At 43.0% G+C, this 24,552-nt stretch overlaps 1 pseudogene; it reads left to right on the plus strand.

The window, feature by feature from the left end:
- The first annotated feature begins 15,182 nt into the window (after nucleotides 1–15,182).
- On the plus strand, nucleotides 15,183–15,300 carry LOC124799676 (annotated as a pseudogene).
- Nucleotides 15,301–24,552: the final 9,252 nt, after the last annotated feature.

A 24,552-nucleotide genomic window follows, 5' to 3' on the forward strand; every position in this document is an offset into this window, starting at 1 on the left:
GAGGGGACACTGAATAGTGCACGGTACATCCAAACCGTCATCGAACCCATCGTTCTACCATTCCTAGACCGGCAAGGGAACTTGCTGTTCCAACAGGACAATGCACGTCCGCATGTATCCCGTGCCACCCAATGTGCTCTAGAAGGTGTAAGTCAACTACCCTGGCCAGCAAGATCTCCGGATCTGTCCCCCATTGAGCATGTTTGGGACTGGATGAAGCGTCGTCTCACGCGGTCTGCACGTCCAGCATGAACGCTGGTCCAACTGAGGCGCCAGGTGGAAATGGCATGGCAAGCCGTTCCACAGGACTACATCCAGCATCTCTACGATCGTCTCCATGGGAGAATAGCAGCCTGCATTGCTGCGAAAGGTGGATATACACTGCACTAGTGCCGACAGTGTGCATGCTCTGTTGCCTGTGTCTATGTGCCTGTGGTTCTGTCAGTGTGATCATGTGATGTATCTGACCCCAGGAATGTGTCAATAAAGTTTCCCCTTCCTGGGACAATGAATTCACGGTGTTCTTATTTCAATTTCCAGGAGTGTATTTCCATTAAAACTTTCATCCCCTACCACACATTTCTTTATATCTAACCGAGAAATGAATGCCTGTATGCATGCAGTGCATCATCGTACCGTTGTCTGTCGTCTGCTTTCGAAGTTTCCTGGCGTGTCGGCAGCGGTACTAGCAGCGACGGCAAGTCTCGTGACGAGGTCTTCGGCCGGTCTGCTCCATGTGCCCCCCAGAGGAAGAAGTCCAGACACGTGAGATCATCCAGACTCAGTGGACAGGCCAAAGCGGCACCTTGATCGATTCCTCGATTCCCGAATCTGGCTCCTAGACGATTCCTCACAGCAAAGCTGAAATGAACTGGCACCCCATCGTGCTGGAAGTACGTCCTCTGTTTAACATTCAGAGGATCCTGGCAGAAGTGAAGCTGTGAGGACGGGGTGTGTGTCGTGCTTGGGTAGCTCAGTTGGTAGAGCACTTGCCCGCGAGAGGCAAAGGTCCCGAGTTCGACTCTCGGTCGGGAACACAATCTACCAGGAAGTTTCATATCAGCGCACACTCCGCTGCAGAGTGAAAATCTCAGTCTGGATTCAGAGGTACATCTTCCAGCAGTTGTGGGAACACACGTCCTGTACACAGAGCAGTTCTGGATGTCAGTACACATTCCTAGTCAGTGACACAGACTCAGCCACTAACACAATGTTTGCTACCGATACAAGATAGCTTCAGAGACAGCCAAGCGGCTGCTGAAGACCGTTTTCAATCGGACTTTTATATTAGACTAAATAATACAGAACAAAGGCGGTTTCAAAATCTTCTATAACTTAATTAAGTCAAAAAACGTCACAGGAGGATGGCATGGCGGATGGCAGCGTTACATATAAAACGGTTTAGAGGTCCTGTTTCATCAGTTGTGTTACACGTGTTTCTTTTGGAAGTAACTAACATATTGGCGACACATTTCCCGACGAGTAGCGTGGCCGTTCTTTCCGATCGGACGTCGTGTCTACAAACTGAAAGAAATACTAAGGAGCTACATTTGTAGGCCAAAAGACGTGGATGAAACATTGATACTGTAAAAAAAAAAAATATTCTCCATGCAAAGCAAAAACAAAAAAAAAAGCAGGTTCCACTAAAATATACCGGAACAAGCTTCCTCTGTCAATGTTACAAACAACAGTGGTGATGTGTGCTAGAACTTGTCCGACCACTTCTCGGCAGGCAGCAGCGTTGTTCAGGGCAAAAAGGTACGCAATGGCAACTTTTCCCGTCATGGCAATTTTACCACGCCTTCCCCAACGATCTTCTTGTCAATTGGCAACCTACGTAAATTAGTATGTTATAATAATGATTCAAAATAGAAAACACGATCACAAATGAATACTAAATGTTCTGAATGTCATTTTGCTTCTACTCTTTGCATTCTATTACAACAGCCTTAAAATGATTTTATATTACTTGGCACAAATATGTACCACATTTGAAGATGACCCGTCTCTACAATGCACAGTCACGAGTCTATGTTACTTCCGTTTAACTTTCATATCGTAGTAGCTGATTGGTACAAGTTGAGCACGCTAGTGAGACGTCGGTATTGGAAGGCAAACAATACAATATTCTCTCGCTCTCTTCTCCAAATCCCGCAGTGCCCGGGCTGCTTACCCCACTGCTCCTCAGGTGCCAACCTTTTCTTAGAGCTGAATTCACCAACGTCAGTTTTTGGTTTTTTAAATTTTTTTTTATATCTTATGGGACTTAACTGCTAAGGTCATCAGTCCCTAAGCTCACACACTACTTAACCTAAATTATCCTAAGGACAAACAGACACACCCATGCCTGAGGGAGGACTCGAATCTCCGCCGGTACCAGCCGCACAGTCAATGACTGCAGCGCCTAAGACCGCTCGGCTAATCCCACGCGGCAAGCGTCAGTTTAAATTAAGCACATTTTAAAGTATTACTGTCTCTGTAAATATTTCATTACTGAGCAAGAAAAATAAACTCTTCAAAAGCTCTTAACGTTCGTTGACGTTTTTGGATTCTGCTGTTAGTTGATACAAGTATATTATTATAAAATACTGCTCAGATCCGCTGGCCGTTCGTACACTCTGTTCCGACCGCAGTTTGACGACCACTGTCACGGACAAAATAATTTTCTGTATTAACATAACATATGGTTTCGTGTTGTATTTCTTGTTTTTAAATTTCTGTTGGACTTCAATCCCTGGTGAAAAAGATTTGTAGAAAAAAATTCTCGTTCGACTTCTTGCTCCTTTCGTTTTCATTCTAGATTCTTGTTGGGAAATGTTGTGTTTGCGGTGAGAAAGAAGTTTGTCTGTGACTCGGGTGCAGGGTCTCACGTAGTCGCGAGGCTACGTTGCACTCGAGGAGTGAAACAACGACGAGAACTCGCAAAGTTGTGCAGTGCGCACCTCCCAGGCACCTCCTACAAGGAGACAGATTTTCAAAACTAAGTTATCGCCTCACACGGCGGCTGCCTCCTGCAGGGAATTCCCCAGCAAGTCGCCGATACGCTGTGTACCTTCCTCTCCACTCAAGCTGCCTTTTGTTGTTGCTACATTCAACTTCGTACGCTGTCTTCCACAAACGAAGTTTCACTGCACCAAGGGTGAGGTGGAACGACTTCAGAGATTCACTGTGTGCCGATGCGCACCCACCTTGATAGAGGTGTGTGTTGTCCATGCCGCTGATCGTCTCGATAAAGCGTCACATAACAAATAATAGTTTCCCTACAGCCCCAACAACTGTAGGTTTCCTGCTGTCCGACCAATTTGACACCCCGAAGAACTCGGTGATCTCGCGACAATGTCAGATGTTTTGGTAAGAAAGACATTTCGGTCCTGATGGTTGCGAGTCTGATTGTCTTATATTAAAAGAAGGCTATATTCTCTGGCAGGTTCATGGGAAATGTCAAAAGAAAATTACCGCCATCCACATCCAGATCGTAAAAGAAAAGTTCACGCAAAATCACGGAGAGAAAAAAACCTCATTATAACTGACAACTACTGTTTCCTCTTTTAATCTAGACGTGGAAACCACTAATTTCTTCCGGAAATTTTACGTTATATTGCCAGACAGTAGAACTATTTAAAAGCAAATGACTGATGTGTATCTCGAAAATATATTATTGTACATATGCGCACCTGCATCATTTACAAATGACAGACAGCCCGTTCTTAATGAACAAAAACTCCACACACAGTAGTTTTGGTTAACGAACATGTTTAATAACATGACTCACCAATTTTGTTCCCGTACATGCTTCAGTCTCCTTCTGAAAACTTACCATAATTTACTCACAAATACAACTGAAGAGTAGAAATGGAAAACGATCCAAGTACCAGATCTGTTTGTACATAACTGATATGTACTCAGAAAATCGAGAAGGCATTTGATGCCGTAGATTTATGTGCATCACAGCACCACTGCAAAAAATAATGAGATAAATTAGAAAATTAATAGTTTTTTAACGACGTTCGAAGTGCTATATCATGAAACTGACTGGTTCTCAGTAGCAATGAGAACATTTTTACATGTTGATTCTTGCAAGGAATAAAACAGCAGCCAGCCACTGTTGATAATGCTATTTATTATTATTATTGGTGTTTTGCCCTTAAAGAGCGCATTTGGACTAAACTACATGGCCAGTTCCTTTTGCTGCCTTCCTTGCTGCCCAAACTTCCCTCATTCGCTCGCTGTGTTTCTGTTTCCGGTCCTCTGTCCATGCTTCTTGTCGGCTTCGTGTCTTCGGCTTCATCTTGATTGCCTTTTTGGTTGCCCATATTTCTTTCATCTTCTGGCTGTGATCTTGCTTTCGTTCTTCGGTCCATTTTATGCCTGTTCGTTTGTCGCATTGTATCTCATGTAGTTTACTTTCCTTAATGATGTTTCTGAACTTTATTCTGTCGTTTATTGTGTCTGCTGTTATGTTGAGCTGGTTCAGGTCGTTTTCTACCTCTGCCACCCATTTGTTGTTTCTAGTGGTTACCCAGTCAAAGATCTGTTTGGTCAGTCTGTGTGATGGCATTCTGTATAGGTGTCCATAGAATTGTAGTCTGCGTTTTCTAATCTTTTCTGTGATTGTCTCCTTATGTTTGTACAGTTCCTCTGTAGGTTTCTTGATCCATATTCCATTGTTGTTAGTTGCACCAAATATTTTCCTAAGTATTTTCCGTTCTACTTTTTCTAATTGTCTGATACGTGTATGCCCTCGGATTAGTGTGGTCTCTGCTGCATATAGTGCCTCCGGGAGCACCACCGTGTCGTAATGGCGTAATTTGGCTTTTTGTGAGATAGACTTCTTGTTGTAATGATTCCACACTACTTTGTATGCCTTTTCCAGTTTAGTCTTTCTTTCTTCATTTGAGTCTCTGTTATGTCCACTCATTTGTAGTGTTTCACCGAGGTATTTGAAGTTTGCTGTTTTGTAAATCGTGCCATACTTTGTGTTCAGAGATGAGAGTTTCTTTGTGCTCATAAACTGTGTCTTTTCGTAAGTGATCTGTAGTCCAGTTTTGGAAGCGATTTCGTGCAGTTTTTCAATAGCGTCTTTTGTTTCCTTTATACCTTTCGTGACAATCGCCAAATCGTCTGCAAAAGCCAGGCATTTAATCTGTAGGTTTCCTAAGGTTATCCCCTGTTGTGATGTTTCCCATTCTTTTATGACCTTATCTAACACCAGATTGAAAAGGAGAGGTGAGAGGCCATCGCCTTGTCGGACACCTGTGCGAATTTCGAAGGGCTCTGTTAGTTCCCCACAGAACTTTACTTTGGAGGTCGTGTTGGTTAAAGTTTGCTCTATGATAGCCCGTGTTTTGTTGTCTACTTTGTATTCTGCTAGAATTTTGAAGAGAGTTTTCCGGTCGATAGAGTCGTACGCCTTTTTGAAGTCAACAAAGGTAATGATCAAGTTCTGTTTGTGTTGTAAAATCATTTTCAGGTTCCAAATTTGTTCCGCACAAGACCGCCCTTTACGGAAGCCTGCTTGGTATTCCCCAATCAAGTGGTCGGTTTGGCATTCTAGTCTGTTCAGTAAAGCTTTAGAGAGGATCTTGTATGTGACCGGTAGTAGGGATGTTCCTCTGTAGTTGTTCGGGTTAGTCTTGTCACCTTTTTTGTGTAGTGGGTGTATCAGGGCAGTTTTCCAGTTGTCAGGAATTTTCATGGTCTTCCAGATGTCTTCCAAGATCCTGTGGATGTCTTTGGTGAGTTCTGGGTCTTGTAACTTCCAGATTTCCGCGATGATGCCATCTTCTCCTGGTGCTCTACGATTCTTGAGTGACTTTATTATTTCTTTAACTTCTTCTAGAGTTGGAGGTTCACTATCTGGATTGTATGTGCTCGTTTCTGGCATCATTTCTTCCATGGGGGGGTCCGTGTTGAGCAGTTTTTCAAAGTACTTTGCCAGAATGTCACAATTGTTTTTGGTATTGGTTTCTAGGGTTCCATCCGGTCTTCTGAAGCACAAGTTGGGTGGTTGATATCCAGTCATATTTTCTCTGAATGTTCTGTAGAAGTTTCTTGTATTGTTCTTCATGAAGTCCGATTCGATCTCTGTCAGTCGCCGTTTGTCATACTGTCGTTTTTCACTGCGAATGATTTTGCTTGATTGCTTCTGTGTTTTCAAGAAATTCATCCAATTCTCTTGGGATTTATGGCTACTAAATTTTTTCCATGCACTGATTCGTTGGTCAATAGCTTGGTCACATGTGTGGTTCCACCAACGGTGTTTCCGTGTGCGTGGTGCTTTTGCTAGTTTCATGGCCTCTCGGATTCTTCGTGAAAGTTGTGTCCAGTCTGTCGTTTCCTCCATTTTAATTTTGTGTAATATTTGTGTCTGGTTTAAAGTAACGTATTCTGGATCTGGTCTAACAATTTTGTTCTTCTGGAGCTTTTTCTTGGGCAAAAGACGAATCCTGATCTGTAGTAGGTGGTGGTCTGAGTCGAAGTAGCCTTTACGGGTGTCTATGTTCAAAATTTCTTTTTGTGAGTCTTTCTGCACTATTACGTGGTCGATTTGTAGTTCTTGCTTTCCGCTGGGGAATTTCCATGTGGTAAGTTTTCGTGTTGGTTTCTTGAATTTTGTTGACATAATGGCGAGGTCGTGGCTTTTGCAAAAGTCTATCAGATGTTTTCCGTTTTTGTTGGTGTCCTTGTGTGGAGTATGTTTTCCTGTGATATGTCTGTATATCTTTCTTTTCCGAGTTTGGCGTTGAAGTCTCCCAGTATTATTTTGACTCTATGTGCAGGAATTTTTCTGATAGTTTCTTCCATTGTCGTCCAGAAGTCATCAATTTCGTCCGGGTTTTTCCTGTTGTAGTCATTAGTTGGTGCATGTGCGTTGATTATTGTGTAGGATTTATTGGCTGATTTCACTGTGATGGTGCTGATTCTTTCGTTTGGTGACGAAAAGTCGATTATGCTGTCCGTGATGGACCTGTGTACTGCAAATCCTGTGCCAAAAAGCCTTAGGTTTTTCAGTTGTCTCGATGGTTTTCCTTTGTATATTCTGAAATTCTCCGTGTTGAAATGGTCTTCGTCTGTGAATCGTGTTTCTTGCAGTGCACATATTTTGATTTGAAATTTTTCGAGAGCGTCTGTCAGTTGTTTCATCTTTCCTGTCTTCATCAGTGTGTTCACGTTGAGTGTGCCGATGTAGTGTTTGCGTTTGGTCTTGAGGGAGTTTGAGAAGCTCCGATTCTTCTCATGATGTCCGTGAGCCCCCGGAATCCGATGCTCACGACAATCCCAGTCTATTGACTGGGGCCCGGGGTAGTGAGATTTTTCTCGTTGTACCATCATGATGTTTAGCAGTTGGATGTATGGCGTGCTGCCGACTACAACCTGACTTTCCAGATCAGGAGGTTGGTTGAGGGCGCCACTGACATGTGGAGCAGACGCCTTTTGTAGCCGCCCACTGTGGGAACGGACGCTACTAGTAGTTTTGGTCCGCCCCGAGTATTTCATTTCCTCGGTACCACCTATACCTAGGAGGCATTCCCCTACCCGCCACCTGGGGAGGCGCTCGGTTGCGGGCCTACTAACCGCCCCGAGTGATAATGCTATTTATTTATACAAACAGCACCGACATCGGTTTAGAACCGGCAATGACTCTATTTGTGTAAAGGAAGCGCATTATTGACAGTAATTTCAGAAGCCATATTGAGACGACAGCCATCGTATTTTCTGTGTAACAAAGAGTCAGTCCATATCGCAACAAATACATTGTGTAACAGGTATAAGTGGACATATTTCTATCGGTGACTGAGTACAGCGTACTGAACAACATCACATCAGTATTGATGTCATTTGCAGACTAGTAACTGTAACCATTACAAGTGTTATGTTTTTAAGCTGATTAGTACATCCAAGTACATATGGGAAGAGAAAGAAGGAAGAAAGAAAGAAAATTAATGGTTATTTTCCCCTGGGCAGCAGGTCAGCTATTGAAGTGTGGACGCATGGCTGCAATAGCACTGAAAGTAAGTTTTGTGAAAAATAGTCCATGAAACGTTTCCTATTACCAGTTTTCAACTGTGTTTCTAACATTATTTTTATTTTCCTTTGTTGTTACTTATTTTGTCGTATTCGTTTCGTTGCTTGTTTAAAAAGCAAGTAGTATAAGATGGCTGTGTGGGAAAACGTGTGAGGCTACATTACCAACATGGCGCCCAATCTAGACGCCGACTTCTTGAATGGAACTCGTAATTTTCAAATGGAAATGGAGGTCATGTTACATTTCAGAGAATAACACGAGGAAAACAATGGTTCCTTTCATTTCAGCAGCTCTTCAAAATAGATCGACGTTTTCACTGAAAGAATCGGATTTCGGGTATTTCGGTTTTCTTCGGCTCCATTTTAACTTGACCTTAAAAAGACTTAAATTAACTGATTATCGAAATAACCGATTCCGATTTTTCCACTGCTATTAATTTCAGTGATAAACGTTGACTGTGAATGGAGAGTTAAAAAATCTAACGAAAGAGGAGTAGTACGAGATGTCGATCGATATGGGTTTGAGGTTGTGGCAGAGATCTGTCTCATTTTCTGCAGCAAAATTGGTGAAATTGGAGGAAACGTGAGCAGCAACGGCGAGAGTGGAATATCACGTGTTTATAGCTTTCTTGCAGCTTCAATTTGGATAGTATCAGTTTTCCGCAGTCAAGCTAACACAAAATTAAGGGTTCACTCATTATTCCAAGTTTACTGCACACCAGTAAAATTATGGGTATGGCCACAGTAATCTAATTTACTTTCCCTAAAATTAAAGCAATAACAGTCCTAGGTCGCGAAAATTAAGTCTTTTGATCTTGTTTCGGCACTACTATGAGTGACTTCATCAGACATGTTTAAAGCTTTACTTTCTCTTCCAAGGAACATAGTGGACATTCACATGAAATCATTTCGAAATTTCGAATAAGAGCTACCATCAGTTGTAGAATGGAATGACGTGAATGAAAACTTGTGCGAGACGGTATATCTGACCCGGACTTTCCGCCTATCGCAAGCGGTCGCCTTACCATTTGGCTATCCATGCACCACCTATAGCCTTTCACTGTCTGCTTGTTACTGCTCGAGTAACAACTAATATGTTGATAAATGGATGAGATTAATATGTTTCTACGAAAAGAGCCCTGAAATACTTTTTAGGGATGCTGAGCTGTAACTTTCTTTGGATTATTAATTTTCAACAAAACAAAATATTATGTTCTTATTATTCTGGATCTGGCTTTCTATACAGGGAACATCGTTTCGTTACTGTAACTCGCTATAAAGTTTAACATATCTTTCTTACTTTACAGTTATTGAAAAGGTTACTGAAAATTATTTCGTTATCAATACTGATGTTACAGTACGCAATGTTTGTTCAACATCAAAATTTTGCAGTGGATTTTTGTTAACAGTAAAACACCACGCCGACTAACACGAGAACATGAGACTATTATCAGAGAAAAATTGTTTTTACTGTAATGTTTGCCAGACCAGAACTGCGCAAATCAAGATTTCTTTTATGTCATGAAGGTAAATTATATTTTTGCACTGTTAATAATATATCATTCGCAGCCCGCGTCCATCTGTAAAACACATCATAAAATCTGCTGCTCTGCCCTGCAATCCCGAAAGCTGAAAGAAATAATTTTAGTTCACTATTACCTGTCCGCTTCTTTGCCGTATGATTGGTTTCATTTAATGCAATTTGAATGCGCCGCGGCTGCGGCTCGTTCGTTCGTCGCGCAGCTCTGTACCACGAATAATATTTAAATAGCTGAAAATGCCTTAAAAGGATGGGATAAAATACCAGGCAAGCTTATTACAAATCATAATGCAAGTTTTCACTAAGTAACTCTATTCAAAACATTTAGACTATACTCTTACAAACCTTTACTAATCAATGCCTAATAGCGTCCTTCTCTCAATCTTGACAAAAAGAATGCTACACAAGCATACAATATAGCGTCACAGGCTCTTCCTACTCACGTAACTCCAAAAAGACGACAGAGAAATTAATGTTCTTTCACTACTATTTATACTCGGTTTGATATATTTTCGCCTTTGTTAGATATTTAATAAGTTTCGTCTGTGGCGGTTTCAGTACTCGCCGACACAGATATTATCTTTAAAAAAAATCGGTACATAATTCTATACAAGTATAAAACATGACACATAATGGTTTCTCTTTATTACATAAAGTTCACACAATCATTGTCCACGCAATTACAATCATCCAGTTCAATTATACTTTTCTTTTTTTTTAACCACATATAATATGTGTTTTGCCAGGAGACGTTACAAGCCCATGCCAAAGTTCCATCTACATCTACATGTACATCTATACTCCGCGAGCCACCTTACGGTGTGTGGCGGAGGGTACTTATTGTACCACTATCTGATCCCCCCTTCCCTGTTCCATTCACGAATTGTGCGTGGGAAGAACGACTGCTTGTAAGTCTCCGTATTTGCTCTAATTTCTCGGATCTTTTCGTTGTGATCATTACGCGAGATATATGTGGGCGGTAGTAATATGTTGCCCATCTCTTCCCGGAATGTGCTCTCTCGTAATTTCGATAATAAACCTCTCCGTATTGCGTAACGCCTTTCTTGAAGTGTCCGCCACTGGAGCTTGTTCAGCATCTCCGTAACGCTCTCGCGCTGACTAAATGTCCCCATGACGAATCGCGCTGCTTTTCGCTGGATCATGTCTATCTCTTCTATTAATCCAACCTGGTAAGGGTCCCATACTGATGAGCAATACTCAAGAATCGGACGAACAAGCGTTTTGTAAGCTACTTCTTTCGTCGATGAGTCACATTTTCTTAGAATTCTTCCTATGAATCTCAACCTGGCGCCTGCTTTTCCCACTATTTGTTTTATGTGATCATTCCACTTCAGATCGCTCCGGATAGTAACTCCTAAGTATTTTACGGTCGTTACCGCTTCCAATGATTTACCACCTATGGCATAATCGTACTGGAATGGATTTCTGCCCCTATGTATGCGCATTATATTACATTTATCTACGTTTAGGGAAAGCTGCCAGCTGTCGCACCATGCATTAATCCTCTGCAGGTCTTCCTGGAGTACGTACGAGTCTTCTGATGTTGCTACTTTCTTGTAGACAACCGTGTCATCTGCAAATAGCCTCACGGAGCTACCGATGTTGTCAACCATGCGTATACGACAAGTACTCGTACATCCATTATATATATTCCCGTACAGGTAAGACGTTATACTTGAATGTCGCTTGCCCAGTATCGGGACGTAAATACAATATTGCAGTGCCAGTGTTGACGATGTAAAGTTCCATTGGACATGTACGTCCAAAGTAACTTTTCATCGTCATCAGAATAACACAGACAGTACAATATCGTGTAGTGGACGTTTTCTGCTTAGGATGTCTCAAGTTCTTTGTGTCCACTCCTGCTTTAAATCTTTTAAGGCCAATGCTTAATTGATACCGCACTTTGTAATATACTTCCGAACTAGGGATGAAGGGCGGTGGCATACTTTAATGCAGTGTCCTGTCGCAGGAGGACAGCGAGAATGTACCGTATAGACCACCAGGTGGGGACAAGACGTGCTCACTGCACGTACAAGCATACCCTTTATTAGGCCGCACCACGGACAAACAGCTACACTATTGTCTCAGTACTGCTGAATCTATTATTACCTCATGGGTTTTTTGCTAGTTTGTTTTTATTGAAACAGCACTGACCGCTTCTCCCATTTTCTACAATAATCCAATATTTCAACGCAACGGAAATTTTATGAATAAGAGTCACTCGCTTTTTAAAAGAGTTTTATTTAAAAAGTGAAAATTGACTATGTGAAAACGATATATCACTTATGTACTATGTTTTTAGTAAAAAGTGGAAAAAAGCCTGTTATAACAGTGACCAAACAAATACCGAAAGATACCGTTATTGCAGGACTAAAATACCGGTAAGAGTTTGAACCGATGGGATTTTCCCAGCCCTACCTGGCGCCTCCTTGTGGGATGACTCAGACTGAGAAACATATTTATTTGCTCCCTTATTTCCCAGACGTACAGTTGCAACAGTGTCAAAAAAAAAAATTCTCACGCCGACGGAAGATTTTTTTACAAGCGGCTGGTTTACTTTTCATCTGCCTCGGTGTGAATTCGTCGCGCAATACGGCCGGCCATGGCGGTACTCTGGCGATACGCCCCCAGCGAATTCCTCTCCGGCTCTCCCCCACCCCCGGAGACTTCATAACTCGCGCGCCGGCCCTCATATTGTCTGCCTCTCCGCGTCTTGCCGCCTCCTTCCTCTCCACGCCGGCCTCGCTCACTCGTGTGATGCTCGTCGCCCTCTTCCGTATCTTTGCAGCGAAGCACAGCCGCCAGCTCTTACCCGCTTTCGTCCGCTATTTCCCACTATACCCGTGTTCATCTGGCGAGGGAAGCCGTGTAGAGCCAAAATGAAATTTTGTAGGAGACAACAGACGGAAGAAAATTCATTCAGCACGGCTCATGAACAATCAACAACTACATGATTACTTAAGTATTGGTAGAGGTTTGTGGAACCACTTGCAGACCATTTACCAACCGTCCCACTCTCCAATAGCAACAGAGAAAAATGAACACCTAAATATACATCTACATCCATACTCCATAAGTCACCTGACAGTGTGTGGCGGAGGGTACCTCGAGTACCTTTATCAGTTCTCCCTTCTATTCCAGTCTCATATTGTTCGTGCAAAGAAAGATTGTCGGTATGCCTCTTTGTGGGCTCCAATCTCTCTGATTTTATCCTCATGGTCTCTTCGCGAGATATACGTAGGAGGGAGCAATATACTGCTTGACTCCTCGGTGAAGGTATGTTCTCGAAACTTCAACAAAAGCCCGTACCGAGCTACTGAGCGTCTCTCTTGGAGAGTCTTCTACTGGAGTTTATCTATCATCTTTGTAACGCTTTCGCGAGTACTAAATGATCCTGTAACGAAGTCCGCCGCTCTCCGTTTGATTTTCTCTATCTCTTCTATCAACCCTATCTGGTACGGATCCCACATCGGTTAGCAGTATTCAAGCAGTGGGCGAACAAGTGTACTGTAACCTACTTCCTTTGTTTTCGACTGCATTTTCTTAGGATTCTTTCAATGAATCTCAGCCTGGTATCTGCTTTGCCGACGATTAATTTTATATGGTCATCCAATTTTAAATCACTTCTGCTGCCTACTCCCAGATAATTTATGGAACTAACTTCCAGTTGCTGACCTGCTATATTGTAGCTAAATGATATGGGATCTTTCTTTCTATGTATTCGCAGCACATTACACTTGTCTACATTGAGATTCAATTGCCATTCCTTGCACCATGCGTCAATTCGTTCCAGATCCACCAGCATTTCAGTACAATTCCATTCTTCTCGATACACCACAGCATCATCCGCAAAAAGCCTCAGTGAACTTCCGATGTCATCCACAAGGTCATTTATGTATAATGTCAATAGCAACGGTCCTACGGCACTCCCCTGCGGTACACCTGAAATCACTCTTACTTCGGAAGACTTCTCTCCATTGAGAATGACATGCTGCGTGCTGTTATCTAGGAACTCTTCAATCCAATCACACAATTGGTCTGATAGTCCATATGCTCTTACTTTGTTCATTAAACGACTGTGGGGAACTGTATCGAACGCCTTGCGGAAGATAAGAAACACGGCATCTACCTGTGAACCCCTGTCTATGCCCCTCTGAGTCTCGTGGACGAATAGCGCGAGCTGGGTTTCACACGATCGTATTTTCGAAACCCATGCTGATTCCTACAGAGTAGATTTATAGTCTCCAGAAAAGTCGTTATACTCGAACATAATACGTGTTCCAAAATTCTACAACTGATAGACGTTAGAGATATAGGTCTATAGTTCTGAACATCTGTTCGACGTCCCTTCTTGAAAACGGGAATGACCTGTGCCCTTTTCCAATCCTTTGGAACGCTACGCTCCTCTAGAGACCTACAGTACACCGTTGCAAGAAGGGGGGCAAGTTCCTTCACGTACTCTGTGTAAAATCGAACTGGTATCCCATCAGGTCCAGCGGCCTTTCCTCTTTTGAGCGATTTTAATTGTTTTTCTATCCCTCTGTCATCTATTTCGATATCTACCATTTTGTCATCTGTGCGACAATCTAGAGAAGGAACTGCAGTGCAGTCTTCCTCTGTGAAGCTGCTTTGGAAAAAGACATTTAGAATTTCGGCTTTTAGTCTGTCATCCTCTGCTTCAGTACCATTTTGGTCACAGAGTGTCTGGACTTTTTTTTTTATCCTCTTACCCCTTTGACATAACACCAAAATTTCTTAGGATTTTCTGCCAAGTCAGTTTATAGAACTTTACTTTCGACTTCATTGAACGCCTCTCGAATAGCCCCCCTCACACTACTTTTCGCTTCGCGAATTTTTTTTTTTGTCTGCAAGGCTTTGGCTACGTTTATGTTTGCCGTGAAGTTCGCTTTGCTTACGTAGGAGTTTTCTAACCCGGTTGTTGCACCATGGTGGCTCTTTTCCGTCTCTTATGATCTTGCTTGGCAGATACTCTTCTAATGCATATTGTACGATGGTTTTGAACTTTGTCCACTGATCCTCAACACTATCTGTACTTGAGGTAAATCCGTCCTTCTGAGTTCTGGTTTCTCGTATTTTATTTCGATAGTCATTTTTCCTCCAGATATGTGAGAGTCAAAAAAATATTCCAGCATTCGTTAGGGGAAAATTGCTATTTTGTAAAAATACACTGTAAGACAAGAGACGCGACGCACAACGAAGGAATTATCCGAATGGGATGGATATCGGTAGCTGTGATGTACAAGCAAATGGTTAGAATGTCAGGAAAATTGGATGATTTGTTCCAGGAAAGGAGCTTCACAAATTGAGCAAGTCGATAACGCATTGCTCCACCTCTGGCCTTTATGAAAGCAGCTGTTCTGTTTGGTATTGATAGACGGAGTTGTCTGATGTCCTACTGAGGGGTCTGGTGACAAATTCTGGAGCACTGTGGACAGGGCGCTCTAACCAGCTCGGTATTTTGACGAGTCCGTGCCACAATTGGACAGAATTTGTCACTATATCCTTCAGAAGGACATCCAACAACTCAGCAGTCAATGCCAAGCCGAATAACTACTTGCACAATGGCCAGAGGGCCAACGGCCTTGCCGCAGCGGTGACACTGATTCTCGTCAGATCACCGAAGTTAAGCGCTGCTGGGCTGGGCTAGCACTTGGATGGGTGACCATCCGGTCTGCCGAGCGCTGTTGGCAAGCGGGCTGCACTCAGCCCTTGTGAGGCAAGCTGAGGAGCTACTTGATTGAGAAGTAGCGGCTCCGGTCTCGGAAGTTGACATACGGCCGGGAGAGCGGTGTGCTGACCACATGCCCCTCCATATCCGCATTCAGTGACGCCTATGGGTTGAGGATGACACGGCGGCCGGTCGGTACCGTTGGGCTTTATGGCCTGTTTGGGAGAAGTTTAGTTTATGATGGGCAGAGACAGATTTTCTCAATTTGCGAATGTCTTTAACTTGAATAATTTATACATTTTTTCTGAAATTATAGTCATTTGTTTGTTTATGTAGATAAAATCTACCCAATAAGGTTTCACCCCTACTTCACGACAACGAAATAGGAGCTGCCCTGCTTCGAACTTTTCCCATATTTTCTGTCAATCTTACGTAGCAAGGATCCTATATCGTGCAGCGATATTCCAGTAGCAGGCGGACATGCGTTGTGCTGGTAGCCTCTTTCTTAAAAAAAAATGTTGCCAATTCAGCCAATAAAATGCTGTCTCCGGTTCGCATTTCCCACAACATTTTCTCTGTGATGATTCCTGATTCCAATTATAACTTACCCTACCTAATACGTAGCTTCCATGAGTGATATGCAAAAGTAGTGGAAATTGCTTTCAGTAACACTTACGGGAGAAGAAGATATATTGTTTCAATTGATAAAAACTGATATCGTTATTTAATAGGATCTTTTCTTCTTTAGATCGCTGAAATCAAAATACAACGCCATCTTTTAAATAAAATTTTCTATGGAGTGCATGTTCTGATAACTGACTTTCTGAATGCATTAATCTTCAGCAGTTTGTTTGACTTCGGTCCAAGCAAAAGTTAGTGAATAGCACCTGTCCTCTGTGTTTGCGTTAAGACTGCGTCAAAATGCGTAAAGAAGTTTATACAGTATCGCATATCTAAGCATTGGACATCGAAAGCTACCAATAAATAACTCATGTCCTTATTTGCTGAAACTTCACACAAAGCGACAGCTAGTACTATTACCAAGGCTAAAATTACTGGTTCAGATGACTTGTATCTAAAAAGTAACTCGGAATGATAATATTCCTTGAATGAGAAACGAGTTTCTTTTTATGATTACAGTATTGAAAAAAAGCAGCTAACTCCTGCATAACAATCACATTACATCGAAGCGTGTGCGTGTGTGTGTGAGAGAGAGAGAGAGAGAGAGAGAGTAGGAGAACGAGAGAGAAACCAACCATGAATCATCGTTTTACAATCATTACATGAAAACCAAACTCCTAACGATAATGAACGTTACATAATAGTTTCTTTGGGTTATGACAGTGTTATCTTAGGCATTTTGCTGATACTTCAGACACTTTCCATCTTTTATTTAACAAACATAATTGCAAATAACGGCTTAAAACACTAAATGACTAAAATTAGTAAAAGAAGAGCCATACAGTTTAATTTAATTCTGATTTAACACTACATAATCTTTAGAATTCTGTGATTTATCGTGTGACCTAAATGTAATGGAATTCTTTTAGTACAGCGCCATACACATTCCATTGTTTAGAATCAGTTACCACTTTTCGCAGCGTACAGATACACTAAGTGATCAAAAGTATCCGGACATCCCCAGAAACATACTTTTTTCATATTATGTGCATTGTGCTGCCATCTACTGCCAGGTACTCCATATCAGCGAACTCAGTAGCCATTAGACATCGTGAGCGACAAGAATGGGGCGGTCCGCAGAACTCACGGACTTCGAACGTGGTCAGGTGATTGGGTGTCACATTTTTCATACGTCTGCACGCGAGATTTCCACACTCTTAAACATCCGTTGGTCCACTATTTCCGATGTGATAGGGAAGTGGCACAAAAGCGTACAGGCCGACCTGACTGACACCGCCGACAGTTGAAGAGGGTCGTAATATGTAATAGGCAGACATCTGTCCAGATCCTCACACAGGAATTCCAAGCTGCATCAGGATCCACTGCAAGTACTACAACAGTTAGGCGGGAGGAGAGAAAACTTGGTTTTCATGGTCGAGTGGCTGCTTACAAGCCACACATCACGCTGGTAAATGCCAAACGACGCTTCCTTGGTGTAAGAAGCGGAAACACTGGACTATTGAACAGTGGAAAACTGTTGTGTAGAGTGACTGATCACGGTACACAATGCGGTGATCCAATGGCAGGGTGTAGTATAGCGAATGCCCGATGAACATCATCTGACAGCGTGTGTATTGCCAACAGTAAAATTCGGAGGCTGTCGTATTAAGGTGTGGTCGTGTTTTTCATGGAGGAGGCTTGCACCCGTTGATGTTTTGCGTGGCACCATCACAGCACAGGCCTTCATTGATGTTTTAAGCACCTTCTTGCTTAACACTGTGGAAGACCAATTCGAGGGGGGCGATAGCATTTTTCAAGGCGATCGACCACCTGTTCATAATGCACGGCTTGTGGTTGAGTGGTTACACAACAATAACATCCCTGTAATGGACTAGCCTGGACACAGTCCTGGCCTGAATCCTACAGAACACCTTTGGGATGTTTTGGAAGGCCGACTTCATGGGAGATCTCATCAACCGACATCGATACCTCTCCTCAGTCCAGCACTCCGTGAAGAATGGGCTGCCATTCCCCAAGAAACCTTGCAGCACCTGATTGAACGTATGCATGCGAGAGTGAAAGCTGTCATCGAGGTTAGCATTACTGATGGATGCGCCACGAACGTGTAAATCATTTTCAGCTAGGTGTCCGGATATTTTTGTGTAAGTTTGTACCATTATCCAATTCGAGTAGCTTTACCGATGATTTTACTAGATAAACGACAGCATCTTCTACAAACAATACTCAGATGATCTGCTATATAGTTTATTCAGATTGAGAACATAACAAAGCATGTAATACATCCTCAAGGAATCTAGCTATTATTTCTGTTTTATTAGGTGCCTTTCTGACAGGAAATCACTAATCTAGTCGAATAAATGACAAGACATTACCACAGACGCTTGATGAGGGAACGTAGAAAAATGAAATATAGTGTTTATATTATAGAGAAAATCTTCAGCACTTCACATCATTAAAAACATAAATATGTGGGTGAAATTGTTGGCCCAGTGACACCGGGCGGTTGGTGTAGCCGTCCTGACGCAAATAATTTTGTTCCTCCAATGGCCCCTTTCCACAGAATATATGACAGAAGTGCTTTTAGGTGACAGTAATGGATGTGCGTGTAGTGTATTGTCATGTTTGTGCCGTATGATGATGATGATGAGAGAAGGCAGAGGTTGAAACGCGGTGCCGGAATATACCTCACTCCTCTCGAATAGCATGAAGGGGGCACATGTTACTGGCAATTGATTACAACAGGGTCACATGCCCTCACTTCACAAGGTCTACATACAAGTTTGGAATTTGATCCACGCCGTTGGAGAGAATTCTGGTGATCAGAAACTTTAAGCCACTAACTTGCATCCCACTTTTGGCAAAATACTGACGGTGAAAACGGTTTGAACCAGATACATCAGGGTGGTTGGCATATGCCACCTGAGGGATAGTAAACGTACTGATAATGCTTCCAACGTCGCATGCCATCAGATAGCGTAGTCGTCGTAGAGTGTCATCTGTGCCTGTCCTTTAATATGGAATGCTCACATGCAGAAGGCTGAGTGTGGTACAAGCGTGAGAAAAAGAATTGTTCAAGTGGCTCTGAGCACTATGGGACCTAACATCTGAGGTCATCAGTCCCCTAGAACTTAGGACTACTTACACGTAACTAACCTAAGGACATCACACACATCCATTCCCGAGGCAGGATTCGGACCTGCGACCGTAGCGGTCGCTCGGTTCCAGACTGAAGCGCCTAGAACCGCTCGGCCACACCGGCCGGCCCAAGCGTGACAAGCAAGCAGGCAATCCTACTATGGAGACGTATTTTCTGCAGCCAACTGTGTGAATTTGAAAAATGTCGTGGCCTTCCAAGTGCCTGGATGGTCCTCCTGGAGAAATCCCACACACGGTGGACGTGTTGCCTTAGTTGTGCAATGATGCTGGTATCAGAGGTCACGTGAAATTTTCTCATGCCCGTAATCCAGGTTATGTACGTCAACACAGTACAAACGCCCCACCAGGATTGACGTACTGTAAGGGCAGCAATGGTAGCTCGTAGCGCTACCACAGCTCAGATATGAGGGCTTGTGAGCCCAGATGTGTCAACGCGAAGTGTTGCAAACTGGTTATTAGCAATGGGACTACGGACACGCACACCTATTCATTCCGTTAAACTACTCTTCCAAGTCCTTCGCTTCCTCTGATAGAATTACGGTGTTACCAGTAAATCTCGAAGTTCTTATATCTTTTTCTTGAGCTTCAATTCCCATTCCAGGGCAGTCATGGACTGTGCGGCTGGTCCCGGCGGAGGTTCGAGTCCTTCCTCGGGCATGAGTGTGTGTGTTTGTCCTTAGGATAATTTAGGTTAAGCAGTGTGTAAGCTTAGGGACTGATGACCTTATCAGTTAAGTCCCATAAGATTTCACACACATTTTTTGAACACATTCCAGATTTGTTCTTGGTTTCCGTCACAGTTTTATAACTGTGCAGACTGAAAATCATAACATGGATGATGGTATACATTCAATCACTTTAACTGTCATTTTTATCTCCAACCAGCTCTACTTATTGCTTTTGAGTGTCGATTGACTTCTAAGCGCCAAAGGCTTTATCTTCAGTAACATAACGTAGTAATAGACGTATTATATGTCTGAAGATGAAGCTATTTCTGCTTTGATTCGGTCATAAATAGTGAAGTATAATACTTCTGTCTAACGATAAAAACAATAATACAAGAGAATAAATAGCTTTTGTTCTCCATAAGAAGAAAAACATTTGGAAATTTGTGGTAAGGGCTTATAGTGCCAAACTGCTGAGGTCATCGGTCCATAAGGCTACACACTACTTAAACTAACTTACGCTATGGACAACACACACACCCATAATCGAGGAAGGACTCGAACCTCTGACGAGGGAAACGCCCAGACCGTGTCAAGGCGCCCTAGACCGCACGGCTATCCCGCTACACATTTAGCACCTAAGGTCTTCATTCTTTCCAATACTATCGGAGCAACAAGATTAATTTTCAGAGAAACAGTGTGGTTCCTACGAAAATACCTAACCCACTCTCTCTGAATGTGTTATCAACAAGTTGCTGAACTCTTACTTTCCTGGTGCATTACATACTGCGACGTCAACTGTGGAATATGTAGACAGACTGCACAGTATCAGCAATTAAAGACCAGATGGACTGGAGCCATCGGAGGATTATTTGGAAGATGGAATGGTGCCGGCCGGTGTGGCCGTGCGGTTAAAGGCGCTTCAGTCAGGAACCGCGTGACCGCTACCGTCGCAGGTTCGAATCCTGCCTCGGGCATGGATGTGTGTGATGTCCTTAGGTTAGTTAGGTTTAATTAGTTCTAAGCTCTAGGCGACTGATGACCTCAGAAGTTAAGTCGCATAGTGCTCAGAGCCATTGATGGAATGGCGCGCCATGGTCTTCAGTGATGAAAACAGATTCCGCCTTCACGCAAGTGATGGTCGTTTGTGCGTACGACGTAGAACGCTGTCGCGTAGAGTGCATTCGTCCAAGACACAGTGACCCCACTCCATGCCTTACTGTCAGGGTTGCGATAAGCTACATCTTTAATACACCTTTAGAGTTTCTGGAGTTGACACTAACCAATGCTCGGCACGTGCACAATCTTGTTAGACATGTTGTTTTCCCGTTCTTGCAACAGTGAGGTGATGTGTTGTTCCAACAGGATAACGCTCGCCCACACAATGCTCGTGGAAGTAAACAAGCTCTGCAAGACGTGCAGCAACTTCCCCGGCCAGGACGACACCCGGAAATTTCTCGAATCGAGCAAATGTCGGATATGGTGGGACCAGATGTGACTCGTGCGACTCGTCAAACAACTACTGTTACAGAACTACGTGAACAGGTCGAGTAGGCGTGGCATAACATATCCAAGGATAGTATTCGCTGTCTGTACGATGCCACGGTCACCGGCAGCATCTCTGCGTGGGGAGACTGCGCCACGTAATAATGTTGGTGTTTCAGCGTGAGTCAATATTTGGTACCTCAGAACCGATTGTGCTACTGATTTCTAACTGTAATAATTTTATATGGTTTTACGCACTGTCGAAATAACAAATCTGGAGTGAATTGGAAACCTCTAAATGGTGTACTATTGTTTTCCGGAAGTGTATATAACGTTGCATTATTTGTAAAACAAAAAAGGATCAAATCGTAACAATATGTTACTTAATGTTCCTTCGTTGTTTGGGATCTGCAGGCTTCAAACTCCAGTTAGTCCGCCGTCCTGTGGTTCTTCTATGGTTTCTGTAAAGCAATGCAAGCTAGTGCTTTGATGTACAGAGAACTTTTGAATCTTCCCTTCGTTGCTCACCTCAGCTAGTTTACTACAACAACAACAACTACTACTACTACTACTACTACTACTACTACTACGTGATCAGGCCCAGTGGACCGCACGCATCTACAAGTTTCCTCCTCCACTATATTCTGACTACTGCTGCTATCCGCCATCCGTTCACATCTGTTGACACTTGGTTTAAATCTTCATGGAGTCCATCCCTCCAACGCTTCTTGGGTCTCCCTGGCGGTGTCTTTCCTGTACGTGTGAAATCCAGGAGCTTCCGAGGCATCTGTGATCCTCCATCCGGGTCACATGGCCGGCCCACTGCATTCGTTTGGCTATGACAGTTCCTGCTGTGTTGGGCTGCTGGTATAGTTCCTCAAGCTCTTGGTTGTATCTGATCCTCCATTCCCCTGTATCTGCATCCAGAACCGGACCGAAGATCTTCCGAAGCACTTTTCTCTCAAAAACAAGGAGCTTATGGAAGTCCTGTTTCCGGATACTCCATGTCTCACAGCCATATAGAACAACAGGCTGGATCAGGGTTATGTACAGTCGAATCTTGAACTGTCTGGATAGATTATATAGCTTATATACAGCTAGTTTACGTCTGTAATTAAGTTCAGATCTGTGACATTTACAGCTAACAGCTCTCCTGGTCTCCGTCAAAAGTTATCATCGTCCATCGTCTTTAATTGCTGATACTGTGCAGTCTGTCTACATATTCCACAGTTGACGTCGCAGTATGTAATGCACCAGGAAAGTAAGAGTTCAGCAACTTGTTGATAACACATTCAGAGAGAGTGGGTTAGGTATTTTCGTAGGAACCACACCGTTTCTCTGAAAATTAATCTTGTTGCTCCGATAGTACTGGAAAGAATGAAGACCTTAGGTGCTAAATGTGTAGCGGGATAGCCGTTCGGTCTAGGGCGCCTTGACACGGTTCGTGCGTCTCCCTCGTCGGAGGTTCGAGTCCTCCCTCGATCATTGGTGTGTGTGTTGTCCATAGCGTAAGTTAGTTTAAGTAGTGTGTAGGCTTATGGACCGATGACCTCAGCAGTTTGATACTATAAGACCTTACCACAAATTTCCAAATGTTTTTCTTCTTATGGAGAACAAAAGCTATTTATTCTCTTGTATTATTGTTTTTATCGTTAGACAGAAGTATTATACTTCACTATTTATGACCGAATCAAAGCAGAAACTACGATATGTTACTGAAGATAAATCCTTTGGCGCTTAGAAGTCAATCGACGCTCAAAAGCAATAAGTAGAGCTGGTTGGAGATAAAAATGATAGTTAGTGTGATTGAATATATACCATCATCCATGTTATGATTTTCAGTCTGCACAGTTATAAAACTGTGGCGGAAACCAAGAACAAATCTGGAATGTGGTCAAAAAATGTGTGTGAAATCTTATGGGACTTAACTGCTAAGGTCATCAGTTCCTAAGCCTACACACTACTTAACCTAAATTATCCTAAGGACAAACACACACACCCATGCCCGAGGAAGGCTCGAACCTCCGCCGGGACCAGCCGCACAGTCCATGACTGCCCTGGGATGGGAATTGAAACTCAAGAAAAAGATATAAGAACTTCGAGATTTACTGGTAACACCGTAATTCTATCAGAGGCGGCAAAGGACCTGGAAGAGTAGTTTAACGGAATGAATAATGCCCTGAAAAGAGTTTATAAGATTAACATCAACAGCAGTAAAACTGGGGTGATTGTAGTCAAATAAAATAAGGCTATGCAAAGGGAATTGCATCACGAAATGAGACATTAAAAGTTATATATGAGTTTTGGTATTTAGGGAGCAAAATAACTAATGCTAGCCGAAGTAGAGAGATTGAAAAATGCAGACTGGCAGTAATAGGAAAATCAATTCTGAAAGTTAAAAATTTGGTAATCTGTAATATAAATTAAAGTTTCAGAATATGTTTTGCGAAGGTATTTGTCTGTGAGTGAGAAACGGTTCAAACAAGAAGAGAATAGAATCTTTGTAATGTGGTGCTGCAGAAGATTCGATATAAATATAGAATAACGATTAAAGAAATTATAAAATGGGAAAAACGTAATTTGTGCCGCAACTTGGCTAAGTGAAAGGATCGTTCGGCAGGACACATCCTCAGGCGTCACGGGATCTTTAATTCGTTAATGGAGGGAAACGTGGGGAATAAAATCTGTAGAGCAAGACCAAAGCTCGAACTCGGTAAGCAGCCTCAAGTGGCTGTAGGCTGCAGTAGTTACGCGGAGATCGGACCAGCACATAATATACTAACACGGACATCTGCAACAAACCACTCTTCGGAATGAAGACCACGATAACGTCGACTTTACAGAAATGGATTGATTCAGAATAACGAGGGAAAATCTATATATGGATAGCCAGATGGAGATTTGAATGAAGATATGCCGCTGTCAAGTCGTGCACGAGGAGACTGTAGCAGCTGAGGGCGCAGGATGTGCGCTGCAGCACGGCTGCAGGGTGTGGCCAGCATCGATCCCGGGACCTGCGCGAGCTGCGCCTCCCCCAACCCCTCCCCCTCACCCCCTCCGGCCGGATGACGGACAGCCGTTTACGTCATCGGAGCTGCGTACGCAATGTGCTGCTTGCGTACGGCAGATTATTGGCGCACAGAATGCAGCTGCGGCTTTGTCACAAGCTGCGGACAATACTCTTCCACCACCACTCTGCCACTGTCACCAGCATTTTGTGGACCTGTACCCCAATTACGGCGTGCCATTCGCTGGATTCCACAATGAATTCACGTTGTAACTCGACAGAAGCCTATCGGGTGTCTATATTTGGTGATTGTAAATGT

The sequence above is a fragment of the Schistocerca piceifrons genome, chromosome 5 (assembly GCF_021461385.2).
Source record: "Schistocerca piceifrons isolate TAMUIC-IGC-003096 chromosome 5, iqSchPice1.1, whole genome shotgun sequence".
Classification (NCBI taxonomy): domain Eukaryota; kingdom Metazoa; phylum Arthropoda; class Insecta; order Orthoptera; family Acrididae; genus Schistocerca; species Schistocerca piceifrons.